Source organism: Harpia harpyja, chromosome 1 (assembly GCF_026419915.1).
Source record: "Harpia harpyja isolate bHarHar1 chromosome 1, bHarHar1 primary haplotype, whole genome shotgun sequence".
NCBI lineage: Eukaryota > Metazoa > Chordata > Aves > Accipitriformes > Accipitridae > Harpia > Harpia harpyja.
This window is the reverse complement of record NC_068940.1, coordinates 8503999-8524782: the sequence shown is the minus strand read 5'-3', so window position 1 is coordinate 8524782 and position 20784 is coordinate 8503999. Positions and strand designations below refer to the sequence as shown.

At 39.6% G+C, this 20784-nt stretch overlaps 1 long non-coding RNA gene across 1 annotated transcript; it reads right to left on the bottom strand.

The window, feature by feature from the left end:
- Positions 1–2920: 2920 nt before the first annotated feature.
- LOC128152617 (uncharacterized) lies at positions 2921–17519 on the bottom strand. The gene is made up of 3 exons (XR_008238720.1): positions 17442–17519; positions 13491–13626; positions 2921–5197 (listed from the first exon to the last, which is right to left on the bottom strand). It is a non-coding gene; the product is annotated as an uncharacterized LOC128152617 (long non-coding RNA).
- Between the last annotated feature and the right edge of the window lie 3265 nt (positions 17520–20784).

The following is a 20784-nucleotide window of genomic DNA, read 5'->3' as shown; positions in this document are numbered from 1 at the left end:
TACTTGTAAATTCTTGCAAAGTGATATAGTTCACTGAAGTTCCTCCATCTTATGTTATGACTAACAAGCCAAGCTTAGCTTGTGTTGTTTACCACAGCATGTGCTGGTTTTTTGCAGGCTTACTTTGACCTCCACATGTCTTCCTGCCTCAAGGTTCTTTTATCAGAACTGCATCATCTGAGAATTGTCTATTCTCTACAACTGTTGTTTGGACAAAATAATTTCTTGTTAGCAAATTCCGGTTATTTTGTCATGGACTAATTCTAGCCTGCCTGTTGCACTTGTGCTGTCATGCACGCTCTCAGATTTTCTTTCCATGTCTGCACTATAATTTGGTCTTTTATTAGGTCCTGAATTGCCTCCCCAAATTATCAGTTTGTCTCTTCTCCATTTGATTGTAGACTCCATTTTTCTAAAGTCTTTCTGTACTCTTTGGTGGATATTTACATACCTTACTTTAGATAATTAGGTTAGAAGGCTCGTGTCCTACAGCTTCCTCTACAGTCAGTAAAGAGAGAGAGGAATTCCTTATGAGGACAACTGCAGCATTTAAACTGGGCTCTGAATTACTCTTTAAGGAGCATCCCACTCCCAGCCCTTCCCTTCCTCTCTCTTTTCATTAATAATCTATGAAGACTATCCTTCTAATTTAGCTACCTAGTTTATGAGACTAAATTTAGGCAGTCTACTCCTAAATGCTCAATAATGTATTTTTCATGTGTTTTATTTCTAGATGCTATAACATTACATTTCTATAAAGTTTTATAGTTAGCTTTTTCTGCTTGAGCTAACTGGAAACTATTAGAATCGTGCAATACTGTTACCCAAAATAAAGCTACCTTCTGACCAATCATCCTGTTTTTGCTGGCATCCACTGATTTAACCTTCCCCAGTTGTCCTCTGCACTGTACCTCTCCTGCAGAGCTTTTAACTGCTCCATCCCTTTACTGAGGTTATTTTCTTCATTTGTACCACTACTCCTGGTATCACATCCTGTAGTTAAAAAATCATTCAGAGCCAAATATCTGACAGAGCCCTGCTTCATTCAGCATCTGACTCGGGCTGATCAGCACTGTCTGCCATAAGTCTCTGAATAATCTCAGTGTCCACTTGCAGCTGGCTCATGTCCCAGCTTCTTAAAACACACAGTTATTCAGAAGCAGTGCTTTTCCAAAACATTGGTGTTATAAATCCAAATATATTCTTCAGAGCAAATCTAAAGAAAGGTCCAGAACATAAAAGTCATAGCCTTTGAAGCCTGTTCCAACCCTGGCATGGCAGTTTCTGATGGCATTAGTCTACATTCAGCCATAACTGATAACCATAATCAAAGAGAAACAGTATCGTAGGGTGAACTCTGCAAAGCAGATTCCTAAAGCACTTTAGCCAGATGGCTGTGCTAATCCATGAAGACTAATTTACAAAACAAGACAAAAATGTTCCAATGTTAAGAAACAAATTGTAAACAGGGGTAATAAAACAGGATGTAATTTTATTGAAAGTTATGTAGAGTTCCATTAAATTATTTTCTGTGCTCTAAAAGATGTTGAAGTAACACCTATTTACTCTAGCATTACGTGTGCAATTACAACTTTTGAAGATTTGCATCATTCATACTCATGGCAAACACTTACTGAACAGGGAGTGAGGGATTTTGAGTGTGGAGTTTTGTGCTTACATCTTGCAGACCGTTTATTGAAGAAAATAAGATTGTATTCTAAACATTTTTAGTTAGCATTTCAGTGAATCTTTTATGATTTTTCAAATTTGAATAATTTGCTAGGAATCTGACATGCAGTACAACCTACAGATTTAAAAGTACCTGATACTGTTGTTCTTTGTTATTTAAAGTACTAAAATATTTAGGCATCTTCAGCATGGATCAGTCTCCTAATGCTTTAGGTGCTTCAACAGATGGGAGATACTGCTTCCACTTTTCATATTTGCACAATAGGTATGACTGAGTACTCTATAACAAGAACTGTTTTCATTGTGTATTGAAATGTGTCAGCATCAGTCTAAGAACAGGAGGTATTTTAAATGGGTATTGCTAACCTGTCAAATCATCTGTTTAAAATAGAAACTTGTTCTTGAATCATGGATACCTACAAAAATGTACAACACAGTATCAGAGTCCCATATTTGGGACTTTGATAAAGTTTTGAGTAAAGCTTATCACTGTTTCTACTCCTGAAGAGTGCAGAGTGCTTTACTGGTGGAATCATTTTGAAACAGATTCTGAGTTCTTCATCTACATTGATATAATGTGGCTTGTTGCTGTTTGTTAGCTAGCAGATTCATCAGTATTTTATGCTAGCATGGCCCTAAATAATATTAATATGGGCTATGTCTGGAGGTGGAAACACCTCAATGTGAAAGAACAGAGTGCTGATAACGAGAAAGCAGATCTGAAGGACAAACAAGTATTTTATCTTCAGTGGTATTTATAGGCCACAGTGGCTTTGGTCCCTTCACCAGAATTAAGTAAAGCAGCGCTAAGTAAAACTTCATTATGTTAATTAAAAGAATATAACAACCTAGGAAATTACATATTAGAGGAAAATATATTATACCGAATATGGCGTGCTGCAACTCCATGCCCCCAGGTCCAACCAGTAGCAAGGACAGACTGTGCCGATCAGCTGCAAGACATCACCAGGCAAGAATCCTGGCCAGCCCCTGCTTTCCATAGGGCATGCTTTGGAAGCTTTAGTGCTTGTTAGCTGGAGGATTTTGTACACCGATCATAACAACTGTTAATTATCTATGATCCCTACACAGGCCTTACAGAGGATCATCCTTATACCCTCTTTCCTTAGAATAGCCATGAAAAGTTGAACTGGAGTCTGCAATGCATTATAGTTCATGCAAAAAAATCACTATGGAATGAATAAAGTGATATAGAGCCCCCCCAAAAAGAATTAAGAAAAGCTTGATGGGGCCAAGAAAAAATTCTGCTTAGGAAAGAAACGGCTCAACCGCATCTGTGGATTATGCAGCAAACTGAAGGGAACACAGAGTGAGCAGTAGATAAGTAACCTGGATCATCTCAAGGGTTGATTGTATAGTATCTTGCCAAGATTTTAGATTTAAGACAGTTACTCACCTTGTCTGCAACACGACAGCAGGATGGAAGGCTGCATTTGAGTTTCAAAGAGGTTTTACACTGCTAAAAAGGACTGTTCACAAACGACAGTTTCAACTGCCTCCAGGCATTTCTCTTGCTTGTATCATGTACATAAAAATAAGAAAATTAAATAAGACTTCTTAATAAGACATTCATCTGAATAGATCAGTAATTGTCTTGAATTAAAAGTGTTTATTAGGTCCTGAATACAATACTTCATCTTCACAAACTATAAGGTAGAGACAGAGTTTGACAAGCAATTAGGAATCTCAAGATAGAAAGCACTATCAAAGTCCAAGGTATTCTTATTATTAATCATCGTGTAGCTCCCCACTACTGTAAATCAACATCAGTACATTGAAGTCAATGGAGTAATTGAAGCAACATTGATTTTTCACAAGCTGCAAAGCTGACCCGAAGCACTTCAGTTTTATTCAGGTTTCTTTCAAGAAATATAGTTGTATTCTTTTCTCTTCTCCCCCTTTTTGTAAGTCAAAGAAAGTAAATACCAAAGCTAGCATTAATTAAGTGTTTAGAGTTGAGCACATGAGAGGATTAAGAACATATATTGAGATATTTTTTCAGCCTTTCATGTATATAATGGTTCTATTCCTGTTTCTGAACCAGGTTGTAATTTCAGTTATAGCAGTGTAGTTATGGAGCATTGCTAACAAAATACAGTGCTATTACTGAGATAAACATCTGACTGATAGTATTTTATATGCATTCCAGTGATAAATTCACATTGTAGCAATTCTTCATATGGGAAAAGTTTGTCAGAATACATTACACAGATATTCGTGTAGTCATAGAATCATACAATGGTTTGGGTTGGAAGGGACATTAAAGATCACCTGGTTCCAAGTCCCCTGCCATGGGCAGGGACACCTTCCACTACAGCAGGTTGCTCCAAGCCCCATCCAACCTGGCCTTGAACACTGCCAGGGATGGGGCATCCACAACCTCTCTGGGCAACCTCTTCCAGTGCCTCACTATCCTCATACTGAAGAATTTCTTCCTTATATCTAATGTAAATATACCCTCTTTCAGTTTAAAACCGTTACCCCTTGTCCTATCAGTACACTCCCTAATAAAGGGTCCCTCCCCATCTTTCATGTAGGCCCCCTTTAAGTACTGGAAGGCTGCTATATCTGTGTGTGTTCGTCATCAGAGTGAAAAACAGATGCAATGAATTAATGAGAGCAAGGGAAGTTTCCTACATACAGCCAATAAAACACTATGATTGTTGAAAGTAAACATTTGTGTGTTGATTTTTTGTTCACCATTCAATATACAGGATATGTCAGGTAACATTTGTCAGGTAAAAAACATTTACCCCAGTGTTTTGGATTACGTGAGTTTAAGGTACTTATTTTGAGCTACCACATTTCCAAAAAGTAAAAATGTGGAGCAGGGGAGAGAGGAGAACATCCCTGTAGCAGCACTAGAAGGGATGGGTGGGGAACAACGCTGTTCACGTCTGTGCTTCCATGCCTGTGCCTGCTTTACAAGGTGGTAAGGACACAGACTGCCCTTAAGTAACCCTTAAGACTTTTGATCTGCAGTATGCTGTGCTCCCCACTCCTCCCATCACATCCCTGTCCCTTAGAGTACTCCTTCTCCCAAGTAACAAGTCCTCACTCCTTTGCTGCAAGTCCGCACACCCCAATCTGTTATTGCAAGCCTCCTCCTTTCCTGCCTTTTCTCACAAACACATGCTACAATCCCTCACTCCCCACACCATGCTACCGACCTACCTCCTTTCCGCTAAGATCAAGCTCCTCCAAACTTGGAGTTCTCCATTTATCGCATGCCTTACGCCTGCCTCCTCCTTGGGTCCACCTTCCCCAGGAGGCTCCAGTACATGTCACGCCAGTGTAGTCTCCTCCAGCTCTTCCCAGTCAGCTGCTTTCTGCTGCCTTTCTCCTTACTGCCCGTGCTCCCATGGCTACCAGCACACACCGAGTGCCCTCCTGATTTCAGCACCTTGCCTACAAAATCTTGCTTGTGGCAGATGAAAAAAATCCAGGTACAGGTTGCATTTATCGAAAATCCACTTGGATGAGACTCCTAAGAAAAAAAAAAGTAAGATATGTTCAGAAGAAAAGCCCACAAAGGTATCATGGCTCTACCAATTTCTCAAAATTAGCATTGTATTAATACATTATTTCTTTGAACTTGGTGTTAAATAAATGCAGATTCTGTTATGCAACTTATCACCTCCCGGAGAACACAGTGTACCATGACTTTATCACATCTGACACGTAATAACCTCAAGCAACAGGTCAAAATGAAAGCACTTTTTTTGATTCTTACTGACAGTCAGACCAAATTACCCCATGGAAAATATCCAGTTTTGAAAGAATGGGTCAGATTTTGAAGCCTGTAAAGCAGTTACTTATGAATCTGCGTAGGGTACTTCTCCAGATCTATATTTACCCAAGCCTTGTCAAACTGCCTTCAAACACATGTAAATAACTCTTGTCTTGAGTCATATCATTTTATTGCTAAAGTAAATGAACTGAGGAGGAGACAAAGAAGGCAGAGCAGAATAGAAAAGGTCAGTGTTACTCTCTTTACAGCGACAATAAAACATGTTAAAGTGGGGACACCAAAACGGAGCGGGGGGAACTGGAAGGAAGGGTACTACAGTATTATCCCGCAGTAGCACGTGATTCATAAAACAGCAATGCGTGAAGAGGAGAAAGAGTGATTCACCTGAGAGATTAACACTATTTAGTACTGCAGCACCTCTCATTTCAGGGATCTGAAAGGACACATCTACGCTGCAGCCCCAGTGCTGCCCTGGTATTGCACTTGCATTCCCTGCAAGCACCAAGTCTGAAAAAAAGGACCTTGGGTCTGATCAGCTGCCATGGAAATACAGCCAAAAAGTATTATACACCAACTCTCTGTATGTTTTTGAAAGAAGAATTGCATATTCACCCCAACTTCATTGAAAAAGAACTGATGCACAGATAGGTTAACTGCCTTTCCTGAACTCAAAATACAAATCAGTGGCTAAGCTTTCATTAAAACCCAGATACTTTCTCAGCTGTGTACCCTCACTACTCAGAAATGACCTGTAAAAATCTATATTGCCTCAGAGTTCCCCTGAATTAGCCAAAGAGCAGCAGCAGCCAGCTAGGTCTCTGCATTCTGCTCTCCTGTCACATTTCCCATGACTAGCTGCCTAACTAGGAACTTTGTACATTTTAAAATCATATTTCCAAATGAATAACTGCAATTTCTAAAATCGTATTTCCATATTGGACTATCACACTATATAACTCAAACACAATGTCTGCTGACACTTGTGCATTTCACATGCACAGGAGTATCAAACCTCATAAGTAGAGGAAAGAGAGCTACAGGAGTAATTGGTAGCACCAACTTTCAAGTAGATTGGTTGAATTTAACAAATCACAAGAGAATTTCACTTTTTGGGTCAGCAAGCTGGTAAGCCTAACAAGTGCAGATTCTATTATTTCCGTGCCTGGCTCTCAGAAAGACTGAAAGGAGAAGAAGAAGAGATACACGACACATCGGCAGAGCTTGCTGCGCCGCTGATTAAGAGGATACCAGAAAGCTAACTCTGCAGTACCGAGCACTCGGCTGCTATCTGTCTCTCCTCCTCAGAAGATCCAAGTTCCGCAGCGCTGGACAAAGAGATGGGAGGGCTCTGGATAACCCAGCCGGCCCCCGCAATTCCCTGCTGCTCCTGATGTAGAAACAGAGGGTTTAACTCATCTCTCATTTGCATGCATGTCTGAGGTACAGAAAGCAGGATTTTGCTTAGGATGATTTCCACAGAACTGATTGCATCTAGAGATAGGAGGGGAGCATTACTTTGCTAGGTGTGCTGGATATTGAGAAGCAATAACTGTGGTATTACATTGCAAGCTATATGTGACACGCTCAGATGCTTAGTATGCGTGTGTCAGCATCTACCTTCAAAGATCAATCACCTCTTGGTGAAGGATGTCCCTGGTTTATACTGAATTAAGGACACTAACAAAGTAAATTAGGCAAGACTGGAAACTCAGGAATGCTTTTTCCAATTAAGAATGCAAGAATCGATTACTTAGGCAAATTGCAGTTGGAATTTGGCCAGTTAAATCAAATTCTGTTTTTATGAGAAGCAGCACAGGATCCTTAAGAGCACAAGCCTAATCTAAAAAAAGGAGAGGAGATGGAATAACTGCTCCTTTTTTCTTGTCTCAGTGAGGTTTTTTCTTTTTCCTGATTTTTGCTTATAAATGAGTTAATTATATTCTCTATTCATAAAGATTCTACAATACAGTTGCCTGGAAGTCTAATCCTACAATTGTTACTGCAAATTAACAGAAATATGATTTGAAGGGCTATACATTCAGAATAAAATATCAGAAGAAATCCCTTGATCAGGAAATAAAACTTATTTTAGTGAACTGAGTACAGGTCTCATGATAAACACATATATTCTAATATAAATGTGGAAACTCTAAATATGAATTTGGGGACTTGTTTAATTTTTATATCTGAATCAGACACTTTTTGTTTCTCTCAGGATTCCAAAAGCCAGAGAGAATAAAGGTGTCATTTCTGATACAGATGTAAATTTGTGTTATGTTGGACATTTTTAATTTGTTTGCAAAGAAAATTTTTGTTGCATGGAATGTAGGCGAGTTTCTAAACAAAACAAAGCACAAAGCATAGTCATAACAAGAAATGTTCCCTGAACCTGATAGGGCCACGGTTTGTTAGAAAAAAACCCTATAATAACAAAGCACTGTACAGGCAGATAAAGGTTTGTTGTTAATATGAAAGATATGAAAGCTGAACAAAGAAAACTGACAGGGTAAGATGATTTTAACTTTTAACTGTATATATAAATATATATGTGTGTGTGTATTACTGAGAATGAAAGGAAAATATTCCTTCAGATGGGTTTACAAAGAGAAGAGCTAGAAGAAGCAATTTTCATTTTTCTTTTGTAATCTAGATAGTGTAAAATTATTCTGTCTTCACAACCTCAAGGCAAAGAAGACAGTCTGCTTCTCTAGCTATAAAAAACAATCTGTCAGATTTTTTTAAAGGAAGTCACAACTGATTTCTCATAAAATAAAAAGCAGGAAGATTAGAGCTTTGTGGTGACAATGAAATCTGCTCAAAACTTTTACAGTGAAACACAGAGCTCCAGCGAGGTCCTGCTCGAGGCATTGATCCTGCAATAAATGCAGTTTAGATTCTGTAGGTTCAGAGCTTAAACTGCCAAACATTTAGACCTCCTTATTCATCTGGATTTAAATGTTTGCAAAAACTCCTCTATTTGAATAGAACTGAAGGTTAACAAAATGAAAACAACCTGCAACATATGATCCCCACACCTACAGCATCTGCACAATCCTTGTCCTCCCCTTAGAAAAGCAGTTGCAAGGCAGGTGGAAAAATATTTTTCCAAAAATCCAGTTCTAAACAAACTGTGTCATGTAATGTGTTAAATTTATTATTCTGTCATATAACATGCTACTCTGTCCAACTGGCATTCTTTTTTGTATACTACCTATTTGCTGTAAATTAATTTCTAGCTCTGGGGTGATGCTCAATTGTTTCTTTTTTGTGGATTTGAATATGATCATAGTTTCCCCAAAGTTTTCAAAAGCCCCAATATTAAGTTATTGGACTACCCTCTAAGAAAATAAGCATTCTTCTCTGGATCTAAAGTCCACTCTATGGCCTATGAAAAGACTCTGACGAACTTTCGAACACTGAGCTCAGGCTCCTGAGGTAGAGTCAAAGGAACCGAGGCAAGGATCCAGCTCTTCTGCTCAAAACTTTTTGCAAAGGCTGGATCATAGTCTTATTTAGAGCTGAACAAGCTCAATTTGTGCAAGTAGGGTGCAGGGCAATCTTCCAGTACTGCTCACGCTTGGTCATCTGCCAAAACAAAACAGAATCTGTCTCCAAATTAGCGAGTACTTGAGATCAGGGATTTTATGTCTGTATTTGTTTCTTTAGTAGTTAGCATGCTGTGGAAGGTGTGCAAACAATCAGTCCCAAACCTCCTGAATACAGGCAGTTCTCTGTGCCAAGTTATTCGAAGTCCAGGATAGTATTTAATTTACCAGTTTACCCAAACTGCAGTTGTGTTAGGTGCTGGCACACACACAGAGCTAATGCAGCTCTAGTGCAGATAAGAAAGAGTCATAGCTTTCCCTCATAGTTACAAAGAGATTTTAAAGGAACAAAAGGAACAGCAGCCTACAACTATTTGAAGGGCAGTTATGAAGATGATGGAGCCAAACTCTTCTTGGTAGTTACAGCCAACGTAATAAGAGGCAATCGCCACATAGGTTTGGGTTGGGCATTAAGGAAAATATAGAGGCATGGTGGGACCTCTGTCCTTGGAGGTTTTAAGGACTTGGCCAGGCAGGCAATAGTTCTGCTTCGAGAGGGCTTCCAGAGATGCCTTCAGCTGGCATTTCTGTGACACAATGAAGTCAGATATCCATTTTCTGTAGGCTGACTTACATAATCTTGTGCTTTTGGAAATCCCTACTTCAACACGATTTTAACCTTCACACTGTGTGTACGACAGTGGAGATGGGAGAAGTAACAACTGGTAGGAAAGAAAGGATACTCTTTGTGCTTACCTGATATTTTCCAAGTCTGAGGAAAAACATCAAGTAGGTATTTTGTTACTGACTGAAAAGATGTGACATTCACCCCGAAGAGGTAACATTCAGCACTTTTGACTGAATTGTATTTGGAATTTGTGCATGCATACACAAACCTCAAAATTCAGGATAGGTGAAATCTAAGGAACAGAACCTGATTACACAGAACAGGCTGGCATTTCGCTTTTAAAATTAAAAGTGTATTTTCCAGATAAATGCATTATGCAGATACTACTCATTGCATTCAGGTAGTTACAACACTACATCTATCTTCCCTGTGCAAGTGAGAGCAGAGTTTGGTCCTGGAGCAATACATTTGTTTTGTTGTATGTAAATGGCATTTGCCTTTTGCTTATTTCAATGGAAGTTTCAAAATCAGCTTTGCTAGTACCTATATTATATTTAGAGATATATACACTTCCATCAAAGAGAAGTTTCCACCCCCTCATCAAGAAGCGTGCAATAATTCTCAAAGCCCAAGCATGCAACCTGGCTTTAGCTTGAAGCCACACCTTTGAAAACAAGCATCCATTTTCAGTTACTTGAGGAAGCTTTGGTTTGGGGAAAGGAGGACGACTGGAGGCTGACTTATTTTACCTGCAGTCAGGTGGAAGAAGTCTCACCCTATGTTACTGTAGAAACACAGGGAAGGAACAAGCGACATAGAAATCTGCAAAGTTGCCTGCAGGCCAGAGCTGAGTTTACAGCAGGCTGCTCACCTCTGATCACAACAGACTCTGTAGCAATGCCAAAAAGCAAGCATTCATACCAGACTAAGCAGAATACTACACCTATTTACAAAGAATAACAGGCCAAGAGCAATTTTCTTTAGAAAATTCCTTATTAGTCATGGTGGTTTAAAGGCTTCCTGTACAACTTAAGAAGACAAAAAAGGAAGAAAATATGTTAGAGCAGAACTAGGAATTCACCTACCACACTACTTAATGTTCCACTGGAACTTAAAAAGGTACTCAGCCATTTCATAAAATGATGAGTTGTGTAGCATTACTTCTGTTTTCTTGCCTAAGAAAGGAGATGTTATTTATAAAAAAGTAAAAGATTGAGAAAGCAGCTTGGCAAGATGTCCTGTCACATACTTCAGATCAGATTTCTCATTTATAATTTATAATTTCATGAGGCCATTCAGTTTGTAATTTCCTTTCTTCCCTTTTATATCACCAAAATGTGAGAACAAAGACAGAAATAAATCAGAGAGAACCATTTGCCTCTAGAAATCCCCTCCCCCTGAAACTAGAAAACATATTATGAATTTATCCAGTAAAGTAGAACAAGTTAATTAGGAAGGTAAATCATAAGAGTATTTTCCATTTTTATACATACACATTTCTATATGTATTATATATTTTATAAACTATGTGTCCACCTGAAGCGCATGGCAGTGGTACCCAGCAGAGCTGCGTTCTGAGATATCAGCGAGTTGTCCCGGCTCTGCAGCCATGTGGTGGCTGCACAGAAGTGCTGCCTACCCTTGTTCACTCAAAAGGAGACATGACTACTTTCTTTCTGCAGATGAAACAGAAGGAGCTCAAGCTTCCTTAAGCATGTCTGCCATGTTCATCCAAATAACCTGAGGCGTACCAGCAGACAGATTAGGCTGCGTTTTCATGGCATCTTTAAGCCAGTCTAGGTGCAGACAGCAGCTGAAATGTGTGATCTCACCCTTCCCTGGCACCCTGGGAGATGTTGCTGCTCCCAGCTTTGCACCAGTGCTTGCACTAATGTGTGAGGGAGAGCAAAAAGTGGTCTGGCTGGAAACTATTGCTTTTTGCTGGGTTTTCAGACAGAGCAGCCCCCTGAACTCACTCACATCAGAGTGCGTGAATGCAGGTGGCATCACAAGGAGGCACGGGGAAAGCATGGCAGGGAGCAGAGGTGTGGGTAGCGACCACCTCTTTCAGCAGCAGCTATTACTTAAATTATCTCAAAACAATCATGCAACCACTATCACACTTACCCTTCCATGGTACCTCCTCTGTGGGGCGCGGAGTACGAGCGAAGCAATGCCCTTCCCAGCTGGGCACCCTCCCACGGGCAGATTGCAAAGACCAACAGATTCCTTCACCTTCCTTCGGGGTCTTAATCTGTGGCATACAAAGCTCTTGCCTCAACCTCTCACCTTTAAGTGCTTCTATAGTCTTTTATACGTGCAGTATGGGCCAACTAGAGACAACATTTTCAGATACAGCTGCTAGCAAGTAGGTTAGACATCTAGGAGAAGAAAACATCCTTGGTTTATTTTATGAGAAACTTCCCAAGGTTTCCAGTTGGACTTTGGTTCCCTTACAGCATGCCAGCAATGGTGAAGGCCACACATGTGGTATAGATACTGGACTGTGCTATAAAGGAGCCAGGAACCTGGCTCCCTAAAAGTTTTCTCTGGCTGAAACACTGTGGGACAGCAATACAGTGCAACAACAGCCAAAGGGGCAAAGGAAAGATGGGAGGATAATGCTATACTTTGTAACTTTGTTACTGCAGGTCCTGAAATAGTGCTTGGCTGTAAAATTTCACTGTTCACATCCCTGATGAAATGTGGGCAAGTCTGTATTAAGCAGCCAAGGGCTTTATAGGGATGGAAATCTAAGGCTGCATTAGGAAAATGGTTTTAATGTACTGATGACAACATACAGTTTGCAACAGAACTGTAGAATGTGCATTTTGATAGAATATACACGACAGAATTCAGAAAAGGGCATAATATTCTACCTTATTGCCTGTGGGACAAACGCTCCCCATAGATTTGTGTGGCATTTGCACGTACAGTTCAGAAGAGAATTTGTACACATACGTATCTAAAGAGAAAGATAAATGGATTTTGTAAAATCAGTACTCCAGTTTGTACTGATACAGTTCACAATAAAAGATTGAAGAGTGCTTATAGTGGTCCTGTTCTAGTAAGTCTTTAACTTTTCAGAATGGTTAAGTAACACTTCTTTTTTGCTCTTTGTAAAGGTCATGTAGCACTGTGGGGGAAAAGAGAGTGGATTTGAAGTCCACCTTAAAAGTAGTGAGCTTTATCATTTTATCATCATTATTCCTACAGGAAGGCTGTCATTGCTTTTAGTATTAGGATTGTTCTTTTAATTTTCAGTCCAAATCAATACACTTTCTAAAACAAAAATAAAAAAACAAACCCCAAAGTTGGTTGTTCAGCTGAATTCTCCATTGTCACAAATTAAACTGATTTCATTTTGCCATTTCTCTTGGCAGAAATGACAATTATACAGCAACAGTTTTGTCGAGCCCTTCTTTACAGCCTTTATAGCCCTTTTTGTGTTAGAAGACATACATCTCACTTGAATTTCCTTGCTTCTAGACCAAAGACAGCCAGTTGTTTCAACCTCTATTCATAGGTCCTATTTTCTGCACCTCTTCTTTCTGCTGTTCTCTCTTACAGCCTCCTCAGAGTGCGGTGACCTAAGCTGGCACACACCTCCCACAGAAGCTTCTACAGGAGGAACGGAGCACAGTAATTATCTCCATGTGTTTTATATGACTTTTTTTGTTAATACACCCCAGAATACCATTTCCCGGTTTTGGCATCACCTTGCTGACTCATATTTCATCTGTAATTCTCTATAACAACACCTTGTTTTCTGCCGTGCTGTTTCTCTGCCAGATATTCCCCAATTAGTATTTCTACATTTCATTTCCCTTCACTTAGCCTAGCACTTCATACTCACTTTTCCTGCAGTATTTATACTGGAGGTGACATCCATATGCATATCATCCGTCAGTCTGACTCCTTCATCACAGCAGAAATACATGGTAGCTCTTCCAGGAAACACTGCTTACAGGTGTGCTGATAATTAGTTACATCTGCTAGGGGAAAAAGAGGCAGGTAGGGCTGCATATGGTGGAAAAACATTGATCAACAATTATACTATTAAACTGTAGTGTGGATTCAGCAGGCTCTCAAAGCTATGTTATGCTTGTAGATCATTACCTAGAAGTGAACGTACAGGTCTCCTGGAGAACATCACAGAAAGAAGGCAAACTGCACAGTAGATTTATGACAAGAACAAATGTATGCATTTGTGCTGCACCCCGTGAAACGGATGGATTGCGGCAGAACAGCAGGGCTGTAGGAGTCATTTGCTAGTGAAAAATGCGCAGAGCTGGTTTAAACCTTTCAAAGTACAAAAGGGAACAAGAATTCAAGCTCAGGCATGACAGTTACCATATGCCAGGGTTTTTTTGTATATTCTCCCTAAAAAATACAGGGCGGGGGTGGGGAGAATATCTTATTTAGGCATAGATTGCCCTTATTTGCATTTATGGAAGTGTGCAAAGAACTTCTCCCTGTCTTTTGAGCTCAGGTCACCCACAGAGCAACCCTGATACTCCAGAAACCATTTGTTTTCTCTGTCTGTCCTATTGCTCAGCCAGGGAGGCTGCTAAGCTCAGACGATCAGTGTAGTTGCCCTTCTCTCTTCACCACCCTGCAGAAGGGGGCAAGGGGAATACGTTGTAGATGGTCCAGTTCACACATTACCAAGTGCACTTCATGAAAATCTTGAAAGCCCATCCCTGCCTGATATCAAAGCTCCTTCTTATCAGGAGGTTGTACTGCATAAAAGATGGTGTTAATTGACAATCCAGCCTTTGTCAACAATTCTTGTGGAGGTGACAGCATGGAGGAATGGCAGGGCATTTTCCCAAGGAAACCTGAGGTACCCCTTTCTGTAGCCAAAACAGTTTTGCATCTGCATAGCTTGATGCACATCATCATCCTACCTGACAATTTTTGCCCACTGTAAGGTGTATCTGCGTATTATCTGTTCTCAGTTCACTTGTACAAATGGTGTTCAACGGGAAAGGTCCATTACTTCTCTGCAAAACCTACATTTACACAATTGGTCAGCATGGTCTGCAAACTTCATTTAGAAGGAATAGAAATACCTAGGATAGCAAAATAAGGACTATTAGAGTAACGGCCCTTGTGCATTACTGCTATGGGTTTGAGAAATGAAGACTGAGTTATTTGGCAGGGTAATGTAAAATGGAGATGGAAAACCATAATGAAAATTTTGTGTCTCAACTAGCCACTCTATTAGTGCATCTATTAAAAAATTATTCACCACAAATGACAAAACAAGTGGAATTGTCCCTGCTTATGCATAACTATTATGTTGCATAGTTCATACACCTGATACACTGGAACATATACTGGGTTTTCAGATTCTTCAGTGACACTGGTAACTGTATATGTGTATATGCACACATGTACATACATATAGATGTACATATGTAAGTATGTACACATATACAGATATATAAAAACACAGACACAATATTGCATTTGTAATTTTTTTGCACTTGTAAAGTGTGGGTAAAAACAGCAGTTTAAAATGTCATACCAACCCTATACATTTTTCACTTAAAAATTCCTATGAAGTTGCTTTACTCAAAACTGTTTTCATTATCATTTTTTCTGTGAACTTCTCTTCACTTTCTTCTGATTCTTGAAGTTAGTATTCAGGTTGAAATACAAAGCATTACGAATGAAATACAAAGCGTGGATCTCACTGAGAGCTTGCATGAACTCTGGGCCAGTGAAATCACATCCCTTGAATATTCATGTCCTCAGGGGCTGCGTGTGCCTCAGTATTGAATAGCATCCACAAGTACTTGATTTGCTTCTCTCTTTACAGCCTGTGACAGGTTGAAGACACTTGGTCATTGAAACTTCCCTCCAACTCCCTGCTCCTTGTCAGAGGACCACTGATTAACACCTCAGAGGAAAGAGTTATCCTCCAAACTTCACTTTTCATGATACCAACTCACAACCCATTCCTCAAGGCTTGGCAAGAAAAATATTCCAGGCAAGAGACTCTCAGATAAATTTAGGATTTGTGTACAAATTCGACAAAAATTCATATTCTCATCGTGATTTCTGCTGCTAAGAGCAAGTGCTGGTGAAGCTGGGAAGAATTTGGCTTGTTGATTGTCTGTATGAAGTGAATTTAAAGATAGTAGTTCCAAATATAGCAGCTTATGAAACTGAGCATCACCAGACTGTCACTGTCTCTAAAGAAAGCAGTACATGAAATACTTGCTGACATCCATTAGACTGCCATGGTGGCAGTCTAATGGTATAGTTTAATGGTTTTAATGGTGTAGTTTAATGGTAACAGACCACCATGGTGGCAGTCTAAGGTGGCCTTGAGGCTGCTTTGGTAAATGCCTGGCCTCAATGCATACAGCATCCAGGTATAAGAGTGAGTGTGAGTATGGTGGATAATCAATATGCCTTGCTCCTGTCAAAGTCACCCAGGACCTGTCTTAAACCAGATAATCTTTAAAGGGGAAGAATGCATGTTGATTGTAGCTGAATGTAAATAGACATTAAAATACTGGAAACAAAGTTACAGAGGACAAATAAAAAACAATAAAATCCTTTTATAAAATATAGAGTTACTAAAATACATTCCCATACATCATTATGGATCTCTGAGACTTAAGAAACTGAAAGAACAACCCAAAATCTTTTACCCTGAATGTTATCTTTAAGTATTAACCTTCTTCAGCTCACCTGGGTGGTCTTACTCTGTATCTCCAACAAATGCTGCTAGGAATCTTTGTGCACTCTCCATCCATTTGTTCAGCACTGAACAGTCTACTTTCCCAGGTTTTGCCATATTCCTTAGTGATCACATTTCTTCTTGACTGTTTGCTCATCCTACAAGTGGCAGAGTATATGAAGTTTTTTCCCTGTGTGCCTCCAATCAATAGATGCTGAGCTCAAACTACATCTGCTGAACTACCCTTTGGATTGCTTTGTCAACCGTTTAAGTGAGGCTAGATAAAATGATTTTGGGTAGGACTCACTTTCAACATGTATCATATTCTACAATGAAAACTCCTTTTGTAGAGAGCCAATATGCAGATGATATTAGATCAATTGCAGCAGCTATCAAGTCAGATTACTTTCTTCAACTTTGCTCCTGGATCCTGTTTTATGCTTTCCATCAAATCCAGTGCTCTTCAGTACCCTTTCCATACAACAAGCTGACAGAGTTGCTACAGATGTAGTAAATACAGACTCATACAGGCTCTGATCCAGCCCTCAGACAAGGACCTAAACTCACAGTATCATGATCAAGTACTCCATCCACAACTTAAATCACTGTCTTACTACTATGGATAAGGACTGCTCTCTGCAAATCAGAAAATCACAAGCAAAACACTCAATCACCTGGAAAGACATTAGTTACTTGTAGGCAAAATAACTTGCTTAGTATATTGATAAGACAATATTTCAGAAAGTGGTCTTAACTCTTTCTGACTACAGCCTGGCTATCTTATCCCAGAGACCAAAACAGATGACACAAATTGTATTGTCCCCTGCCTGGCACATGTTTTTCACCAGACTTCAAAGTTCAGGGGCGTCTTCTGTCTTATCTAGAAGAGTGTCAATATGAAAAACTGGCAAGGCAGACATCTGATCTAGGCCACTGACCTTTGAAAGAATTATACTTTGAACTTCGCCGATAATCACACCACCAGCTCAGAGGAGCAGTAATGCAACGACTGGCTGATGCACCAAGTGTTCTTTATTTGCACCACCATGAAGACAACATTAGCGTGTGCAGATACAAACCGGCATGCGAGCATGAAAGGGAATGATTTACCTTAAAGATGCTGTGGTTCTTCTAGATGTCACCAATGTGGAGTTCATGGCTCACCCTCTGTGCCCACTTTCTTGCTCCACGAGCTTCAGATCTGGATTATGAAGGAACTGCTTTTGCCTTTGCTTGAAAGCATGAAGAGGCGTAGAGCACACAGCCAGCACTTACCAGGTTAGAGCCTCCTCTGCCATGCATGGGAGATGCACATACATCTACAGGAGGGTCATCCTGGACCCCGATGCCTGCTAGATCAATGCTGGCTTTTTCCAGGGGAAGAGTAAAATTCCACAGCTGAGTACAGGAGTTACTCTGCAAGATCAAAATAAACTGGGAAAGGAAGAAAACACTGTCAAAAGGGTAAAAGATGAGGACACAGGGTTTTTGCAGTTTGATGGATGACTTGTTTTATTTGGCCCTGCACACTACTGATATTCTCCCCATCTAAAATGTATACTGAAAGTTGTCAGTAACTTTTTTCAACACTATCAACACTAGTAATAAAGTTTATAAAATCCTAATCTTTCAGTCAATCTTCCTCACTCCCTATGATTTCTGCTCCCTGGAGGGGAAAGAGCAAGCTTAGGACTCCGCCTCACACAATTTTCTTACTCTTTGGAGCCTGTGAACTTTACCTCTGTTTTTTTCTCTGAGGTGACATGGGTGTGAGTCCTATGATCCCCATTTCTGTTTTCTTTTTCCAGCTGTTCCAGCTATGGTGAAAATGACTCACATGAAGGACCATAAAGATGGACTTGTGGCTTGCTAAAAGGAAATCTGCAAATCACCTTTCCTCTTTCTTCTTCAATTTTCTGTTTTTAAAAGGAATTCATTAATTGTCCTCCCTCACTGGCACATTGGGAAACTGATGGTCCAGCTTCTCTGTGTGGGTAGATCACCAAACTATGCCAAATCTTACCAAAGTCATTAGACATCCACATAATCCTGGTCATCACCTGTACCATGGAAGCATGCAGAGAACAGAATCAGTGAATTTTGAGGCTGTCATGGAAGAAACTGGGACTCAACTGATGTGTAAATATTCAAGACTAGCCCTACAGTAAATGAAACAGGAAGTATACTCTTTTAGCTGTCTCTGAATGTGCTGCACTCAAGCTTTCAGCTGGCATTAATTTTTTCTTGACATCGGGTGCTATTGTCAGTTACTGATGCATTTAGACAGTAAACAATAAATATCTTTTTCTTTGTTAACGAGCTTGCCAGCATGACATAAGGGCTCATTTTTTAAAACTAAGATTTCTCTATTTGTCTCTAAAATGTGTTTTTCAGTTCTGGAGGACAGAACCATAATTCTATAATCCTTTTATATTTTGTCATCTTAGGAGTTGCTGGCATATCTTATATTTATGGACATCCCATAGTGAATAAACTACACATACCATCTAAAAAAAAAAAAAAAAAAAAATCTGTGTTCTGGCCAGTGTCAGATCCACAGTGAAAAAGAGATGAACTAGAGCAAAAGCAAGCATCTGAGCATGGAAATGCTTCTGGTATGGTCTGGATGGTGAGACAGGAGAAAATGTCTTTTTTCTATAAGGTAAGGGTTTATTTTCTTTAGCAGTACAGGTAAAGCTGGCATTCCAACACAGAAATCATGGGCTGTATTTTTCAGGAAGAAGATTGTGTGCTAGGGATATCAGTTTATTAGAATTACATTCCCTTGTGCTTTACTTTCACTCTGTACCCAGATGTCAGGGTCTGGTCTTTGGTGGACAAGAAGTGACTTGGTAGACCACGGTTCCCTCTTCATGCTCCCTCCTTTCTCCCCAGCCCTAGGATTTATGAAAAGTACCAAGCTGCCTTTCAAAATTTGCTCTGCTTTGCAGTTATATATAGATCACTTGCTGTGAAGTCTTTAATCACAGGGGCCACAAGAAACAAGCTTTTGAAAAACATTCATGTTATATATGTTCCTAAACATGTTTTATATGAGAACAATGTTCTTCAGTTAAGAACTTTTGTTTAAGTTGCAAAATAAATACTTTGGCATTGGATTAAGGCTGCCCAGCCTCCTGCTTCTCCCCTCTTCCATTCATTCCATGCCTGTGGGAAATAATTTTCTTGTGTTCAGAGTGGTACAATCTTAGGCCATGATGACAAATTATTTTTCTTATAGGAACATACCTCATTTGGTACATGGCCAGATAGAGCCAAACGAGTGAGCAGCTATTCAATAGACTGCTTTCTTCTTGCTTAGCATAAAGCCCCAAGGTCTGTTAACATCACCAGTCAAACCCCAGTAAAAGGACCATTATAAATTTTCCCAGGGCTTATCGCTGGCAGTCATCCCTACACTATCTTGGTGAATCATCAGCATGTTCTGGCCTAATTTAAGATTTTTAGGCCTGATGTTTTGTGACTACTTAACATTACACAGTCCCATTGATTTCAAATACAGCCATGAATGCTGTAGCACTTTCACAAGTCAGTCTCCTTAAACAAGGTGCTCAGAAAATTAAGAATACAAATTTGCAACTGTCTATGAAAAATTTGGCTTAAATGACTTGCCTCACATCACAGGAATCTGTTGCATAAGTAAGATCGAGTTACTTGGTATCATATTTATCTTTGACAGATAATTAAAAAATAATAAACTTGAGGTTAGTCAAACTCTCTATCCATCCATCTCTCCACCTGCCTGCCTCTCTGCCTTGACAATGTGGGAATGTGCTGGGTAGTTTCAGCCCAATTTCACAGGTCAGTGATGTCAAAGATAATTAACACTCTTAAGATTGCACACACTTGGGTAGAGGTGGGGACCCAGAATGGGCTCAGACACAATATGCAGCCATTTGCTCAGGCAAACAGAGAAGTTACAGAAGAAGTAAGGAAAGGGGTTTAAGGAATAGAAGGCTGGAAACCATGGGAAAACAGTTTTTGTTAGTTCTGTAGTTCATGAAATGATTTATTTTTCTATGGACTTGCATACCCAAGTTCTTTAGGTAAGGCCCCTCTTTTTTATTAATCTCCTTCACTATACAACCCTAATTAACTCCTAGAGAAAGCTTAGGGGAAAAAACAATAATTGATCATATCTTTAAAGACTGCACCAGAACATATATAAATCAGCAGGAAAGGTGTGGATAGCAAATTAAACCTGCACAAGGCTGCCTTAATTCTGCCATTTCCTACCTTATATATGTTTGATGCCTGAACCTTAGAAACCTTGCTTTTAACAAGGTGTTTTGCAAATCTAATCTTTACACATACACAGATGGGAGCCGCAGCACTAAAAGTGCGTGCAAAGCATTTCTGACTGCAATATTGTTCCTGTAATTGAGAGTTTGAAATATAGAGTTCTTGACATTGTCTTATTAGCAAATTGCTA